Consider the following 7743-nt stretch of genomic DNA (forward strand, 5'->3'; position numbering starts at 1 on the left):
GAGTTTAAGATTTTTTCGGGGTATTTCGTAGTCAATCAGTCTCACTCGCGTCAGTCTTACTTAGATTTTGTTTTCCCCTCTTTATCAAGCACTGCATAAAAAGCTGAAGCTGTCAAAGATGGCAAGGCCAGGATCTCGAGGAGGGTGGTGGTTTAGCGTAAGGTTGCCACGGCGATAAAAATCCTTTTGATTAGGACGCAGGAGGGGGAGGTGGAAGGCGATGGTTCGGGTGAGGGAGACTGATGGGGAGCGACTTGAGAAATTAAATTGTGCTCACCTGGCAGCTTGGCCCCGCCCCCCATAAGCTGACACGCCCCCATTTCCCAACGCCGCGTGCATTTGTGCTGCGTCTGGCTTTTGGCTTCAGTTGCGCTGGCTGCTGATAAATTTCCTTATTTCATGCTTCGTTTTTTAATTTATTTTTATTCTCATGATTTTACGTTGGATTTTCGTTTTCTCTTTTGCAGCGATTCAGCTAACCGCTCGCGGCATTTCCGCTGAGCCAGACGCAAGGATATGCCAGGATATGCCAGGAACACACTTACACACTCATACACTCACAACCAGGCAGCAGTTGTGTATTCTTGTAATTACAGTTATGTCTCTGGGGTAAAAGAGACTGCGGGAAAGGAGATTCGCTACTGATCAAATGAGTTCCACATTTTCTCTTGCACTAGTTGCCATGAATTTGTTGTTAATATTGTTAAATACTATCTGCTGGATTTAGCCATATAATAGGATCTTTTATTATTCAAGGATTTTTTGTAACTTTCTTTTCTTGGTCGGACGTGATTGCAACAGATTCTCTTTGGGATTTGCTCAGGATTTGGTGCCTGCCAGTTTGCAAGTGTGTGTGTGTGTGTGAGTGTCAGGAGGGGTCCTTATCGGGTTTTTCCATTGTCGCTCCTGTCGCCTGTCTACTGTCTTCGTCCTTTGGAGCTTCTATCTCGTCTGTTATATGCTCTTTGATAATGACAAGCGGGGATTTCATTCAGTTCTCACTTTGCCTTTTCATGGCTTCGTGATTGGTCTTTGATTTGAATGATGGCGGGATTTTGTGGAGGGTCCTTGACGTTATATACAAATGCGAATGTACTTTTTTACATAGACGATTTTTTTGCATATTGATTTAACAGATGATGGAAAGATTTCCAGATGCACCTGCAGAGCAATTATTATAAAAATGATTAAAGCAATGTTTCTTATTCATAATTTACACTGCATTTCAATGAGTAGTTTTTGTAGGTATTAAATTTCCATATACATATCTAATGTATTGCCTTAAAATTTCTACAATTGAAAAAGAATTAAAGAATTCTGTAAGCATTTGATAATTAATTCCAGGAGACATTCCCCGAACAAAAGCACTTTCCAGCTGACGACCAATAGTTATTGGCTAATTAACTGCTAATTGCCAAGTGGAAACTACAAACAAGTTTTATTATTCACACAAACAGCGGACAGCTTAATTGTAGAGCATTCTGTCCCCCGAGTTGATAATATTCAAGGACACCCCACCGTCGAGAGAACACCCATTTTTCTCGTTCATATTTTTTCAATGTTCCGCATTTCTTTTATTATTATTATTATTATTTTTTATTTCACTTATTATTTTTTTTTCTTTTTGGTCTTTTAAGAGCCCAGTTGAGTGGCTCGCCCGGGGGCGCGATGTTGTCGTGGGGTTTGACATCGCGATGGCTCTTGCCACCGCCGCTCATCGTTAGCCACCTTAGTGTCCAATATGCCAGGACACCCGGGGCATTCCACCTTCTCTGTGTGTGTGTGTGTGTGCACTGGGACCCCACTCTTATCATCTTTGGTCTTTTTATTATGACAGCGAAAACAACGAGCGAGCTGGCGAGCGAAAAAAGGGAGAAAATTTAATAATGCCATCAACAATAAATCTATTTGCTGTTATTGTTCCTAGACAAGAGCAAAACATCTGCCGGGCCGGGATGGGCTGGGCACAGAATCCGGATCCGGTTCATTCCGTTTAATGGCTTTTGGGTTGTTTGGGCTTAAATAAATCTGCGGCTATTTTCATTTTTACCTACTTTTTTAATTGCATTTTGATGACGTCTTAATTTTTATTTCGGCTCCCGGACTTGCACCCCCCAAATCCAATTTTCCGTGGCATCCCTTTCTGTCGCTCCTCCTCCATGTCCTCGGCGCTGTAAGAGTTCCATTTTTATGCGCTTAATCTGCTGTTGCCATTTTTCAAGGTTCTTGCCCCATCCAGCCCAGTATTGTAGTACATTAAAACTCCCTGTGGCCGTTACAATTTCATTCTGCTTTCGTATATTTTTTTTGTGTTTTTAGCCCGGTTTGCTGGCGTTTTGCTGTATTGTTTTTGTTTGCGGCGATTTTTGGCATTTGCTGCGGGCAGTAAGCAACCGAACAACGACCAAAGTCACTCAGCAACACTGTAGTCGTGTTGTTTTTGCCCCCGTTGTTGTTTTAATGTCGCGTGATAAGCGATTTATGGCGGAGCTCTCTTGAATTGGTACTTCAGTTTTTGGCATTGCGCTTGACTGACTGAGGAAGGCATGAACGGGGCATGAACGGGGAAAAGCGTCGGAAAAGCGGCACCAAAGCTTTGTGGGCAAGCATCGGGCGGCGGGGTATGTCTTAATTCTATTTAATGGCATGCCATGGTTATAAACTGTAAATGGTTTAATTGTTAGGCACCCAGCAACAGCAAAAAAATATTGCCAATAAAATTGAGACTTTTACTTCCTCCGGTTCCAAACAAAAAAGAAACGAATAATAAATAAATAAATATGTATAGATAAACTTTAGGGTTTCTTCATGGCGCTCGGGAGGAGTAAACAACTGGCACCTGCAGCGGCGTCTTCAAATTGCCTTTACCCGGATAGTTTGTCAAGGTTCGGGAGATGGCATGACAAGATATAAAGTCCATATCATGGACATGCAATCCCACGGGAAAAGAGTTACGGAAGCGGAAAGAGGCCGCTTCGGAAGGAAAAAAAATTGGAGAGGTCTTGAAAAAATGTAGGGAGGAAGAAACCCCGTTTGCGTGATTTTTCTAATATATATATTCACGAATTAATTTGTAGCTAAGGTGTCCAAAAAATGTCTATAATAGTACAATACAGATAAAGTTCCTTTTATTCTCTATCTCAAATAAAAATACAGATTAAATTAAACAGAGCATTTAAATGAATTTTCTAGAATGTTTTTTTATACAGTCTTAATACAAATATAATAGATATCTATCACTTTCGAGCAAACAAAAGCAACCATGTCCAGGCATACGTTTTCCTTTCCTGTTTTCCTTGGGCCTTAATCCTCTTTCCCCGCAGCCCCCGCCACCTGTTCATTTTCGTGCACCTTTACCTGTACTTAATTGAGTTACCAAAGTATCTTATCGTCGTAAATGCACTCCAAACTCCCCATCCACGAGCAAAGTACCTTACCTCTTTGGGACAAAAAAAAAAAGAAAACCAGTAAAACTTTAATGGGGCATCGAACGCTTGAGCCGCTTAAATGAGGAAGGAATGGAAATTTCGAGTGCAGAGTCCAAAAAATAAACATAGAATGGAAAAGAGCTTATTCATACAAATTGTACCCACTCATGTTGGCCATAAATAATGCGAATGCTGCGTTCCTTGAGCCGATGCGAATCATAAAAATAGTAGTAGACCACGATGGTTCGTTCTCGTCCTGATCCTGGGACTCCACTGCGATGTTCCAGTTGCCGGGCACTGTTGTCTGGTCGCATGCTTTACATTCGGTGTATAATTAATAGTTTTTCTGCTCACCTGACATTTTCCGTACTTTCCTCGGCGGCGGCTTAAAGCGGGGCCAATAATGGAATTCACTTTAAGTTTCGCACGGGCGATGAAAGCAAAAGTTTGCCGAGCGTTTCGTGGAAACTTGTTGAGACGCTCTACTTCCAAGGCATTGATGAAGGCTTATAAGAAGTTACCCCCCCGTATTTCTTTGCGCCGGAGTGTGGTGTAGATTACGCCTTAAAGTTGCCAATTAAAAGTTTTCCTCAATCTCAGATGAATGGGGTTCTGGAATAGCGCGGTGGGGCTAGGCGCGGTTTGGTTAGGCTTCTCACTGATTCTCTGATTATGTTCAGTATCTGATGTCGATTTTTAACTCGCTAAGTAATCTCCCGAAGCAGCGGCATTGGTATAAGGTAGCAGCCTCTTAAATAAGTCTTAGGGTAACATAAATTATGGTAGTTAAAAGTGAATGAAATGCTGGCCAGCAGACTGTGGTTTAATAATTTAAGTCAAAAGGATCTAATAAAATAAATCAATTGCTATAAAATCCCTTGAGAAACGAAAAGTCTCTTGGCCTGTTGGTTTCTTGTGTCAGCAATCTTTGAGATTTTATTTATATATTTTCTGCAGCTTAAACATTGCATATGTCACTTAGCTAGCTTACCTTTCTTGAGCTCTAGTTCTATGCGTAAAATGTTTATTTCTGAATTTAATCATAGTTCTGTAATAAAAGTACACTGATTGATTTCCTAAAAGATTAAAAATCAATCGAGCTTCAGATCTTAAGAGATTTCCAACACCCTAGTGCTTAATATATTCACGGGTACACACTGAGCCAGGTATTGAGCACAGCCTCGAACTGCCTTGCCCTGAATTCTTGATAGCCTTATGCATCTGATTACGATTGATAAATCTTTAATTAACACACAGGCACGCAGAAAAAACCCAAACTGACACGAGCCATTTGTCATTGACCCTGGTACAGAAACTGGCGCCCAACGGTGCGGCCAAAGGGTTCGGCCTTGCCACAAAGTCATCCGAAAGAGCCGATGGGAGTCGCGTGTGTGAGCTGTTATTGAATTTTTAAGATTTATCGATTTTTATGCGCACATGAAAAGCGACGGAGGTAAGTGTGTGTGTGCATGTGTTTGTGTGGGGCTGGGAAGGAGACCTGTGCTACCTGTGTAGTGCTTTGAACTCTCAACTCGACTCACCGTCTCGACATCTGGCGGCATATCGTACGATGTTATAGTCAATGTAAAACACAGAACATAAAAAAGAAACACATCGTAACCATCTGACTAGGGGTATCATAAATTAAGGGCCCTAATAATGATGAATGCGGGCTGAAAGGCCAGGTACTGCTGCAATCAAGTCCTTTAAAGACTCCTCCGACCCAAATGATTTGTAGGTCCTGCAATTTCTCAGGGGTTGGAGATTTATGCTCCTAAAGCAGCCATTGATGTATATGACTTCAAGGGGTTACCGTGTTTATGACGTATTGAAATAATAGTTATGGCTGTATAAGCCCTTAAAAACTGGTACTTATGGTTCCCCGATGATGACTGAAATCACGCCTTAGGTCATGGCTGCCATCGGGCGTATACGTAATGTGCTTGGATTGGATTTGGTCTGGTGCCACATTGCCTCTGGTTTTAATTAATATTTACACAGTTTTGAACTCAATGACGTTTGCGGCTTGTGAGGTCATAGAAGGCAAACTAAAAACGTATAATTGCTGACTATAAGGGGGAGAAAAAAAACTCACGTGTAATTGAAGTGAATCTAGCCACTATGAAAAACAAAAGGTGGATTCTATCATTCTCGACACAATTTTTCAGTTGATTCAGATTACATTTAATTAAATAAGTCAATTATTAATATGGTTATATCGAAATATAATATATATTTATTTTTATTATGGTATATATTTCCAGATTATAGAAAATGATTTTCTTACATCACAAAATGTATCAATTTTTCACCGAAACGATCTTTTTTTTGTCAGTTCGTTTTATTTTATTTCATAAGGAAGAAAATAATATTTAGCTTTAAAATTTACGGAACTCACATTTCAAGTGCTTGAAAATTCGCGAGATTTAATTCAATAATTTAAATCCATTTCGCATTCCATTTCCTTCTGAACTCATTCGATGGCTTGTTCGGTAATCACTCTTTGTGACATAATTACCATTCCATTTCGCGTATTACGCGCCATCAGTCTCGATTAATAAGCTGGTCTTCGATTTGGCTGCCAGTTGCACTTTTCATTTACCGTCCGCCGTTTTCCGCTCGGCGGCAGCTCGCTGTTCATTAACACATATTTGTCAAACTGACGAAAGTTTTTCGTGATATATGAAGATAATAATTGACGATATTGTCAGACGTGGAAATTGCGGGGGCGGTGAATTTGGTCAGGACTCACGTCAACGCACACATACGCGCCTGATGAGGTGCGACAGATGGTAGGACGAAAGTGAAAGTTTTTTCCATTGCACAACGTGAATTATTAACCCCTTATAGCCTGCCACGCCCCTGCGCCTACCTACCAGTACCGTGCTTTTTGACAAATTGACTAAATATTTGAGCTGGCGCCGGGAAATGAATAACAATCGATAAGTCATAATGTCTCCGAATCAGACACGCAAAAACCGCCAGGCGAGGAGCATATTACGGATATCGAGTGGGTATTTTGGGTGGACGAAATGGAATGGGATGGGATTCGAGGTGGTGCGTGGCGGTGCCATGGTGGAATGATTATTATTTAATCACGCTGACAACCTGGGCGTTGAAGGTGGCAATGAACTTAAGTTAACTAGCCGGCTGCCTCGACACTCAATGAATCAATAAGAGAGACGAGGACACGAATCGATTTGATTGGCAGCAATTCGATTCGATTTGGTTTCGGATTGGAATTCGTATTGAGGAATTGGGGAATGCTATGCTCCGGCGTGGTGACACACGTGCCCAATTATCCTTGGATATTGCTTTAATGCCGCGCCAAGATTAAAGCCAAATTGCAAATTGTTTTTATAATTTTCTATTGCGCAGGCAGTCTAAGCCAGCATCTTTTTTCAATTTGATTTGCATGGAAATGTAATTGTTGCTGGTGAAAAGGAGGCGGACTCGGGGGGCGTGGTCGGAAGCGGCTGGCTTATATCTACGGTTCACCCAATTCAGTGAGGGCTGGTAGCCAAGAACTCGGCGTTCACAATGTATTTCCTATTGAATTTTTAATGAGTTCGGCTGTAAAGGTGGGTGCAAAAATCCGCAGGATGCTGAAGGACCTCATGTAGACAAGGATCTTTATATGCCCATAGCCTTCAATCGAAAACATTATTGCTGTTTCCGGGCAAGTTTTCCAGGAACGGAAAGAAGAAAACAAAATGTTTTATGATTCGAAAGCAGAGATCTCAGGGCAAAGGATATAGTCACTAAGATAACTTTATGCATCCCTTTAAATCATACACTTACATCTGTTTATAATGGCTTTTAAATTCAGTTTTGAACTATTCGAAATGTTTTTATGATTACCTTTTCGATTGTCCCATACATGCCACAAATCTGTATTTTACATTTTCAATGGTCTCACAAAGTTTACCATAATTTTCCGTTTCCAAAATATTGTAGCCTCCCCGCCTTTCAGGGCATATGCTCAGTGGGATTTCCTCGTTATCTCCGCTGACTGGCTTGCATGTGTGTGGGTGTGTCGTAAAACAAATATCGATAAAAAGCAACAGACAGAGCGATACAAATACAAAATTGTGATTTGCATAATGTGGCGCACACACGCACAAAAAGTCCTGGGCCGACCCCACGTAATATACAATATAATTTACATTAAATTGCTGATCAATATAAATGTATCTATCTGGGCATTAGCTTAATTTGTAGCTGTATTTGTAGCAATGAGCCTGGGTGTGTGCGTGTGTTTAGGATTAAATCGTTTACCTACTGCCCACACACACAAAACACATGGAATTTTCCC

The sequence above is a fragment of the Drosophila simulans genome, chromosome 2L, assembly GCF_016746395.2.
Source record: "Drosophila simulans strain w501 chromosome 2L, Prin_Dsim_3.1, whole genome shotgun sequence".
NCBI classification, from domain to species: Eukaryota; Metazoa; Arthropoda; class Insecta; order Diptera; family Drosophilidae; genus Drosophila; species Drosophila simulans.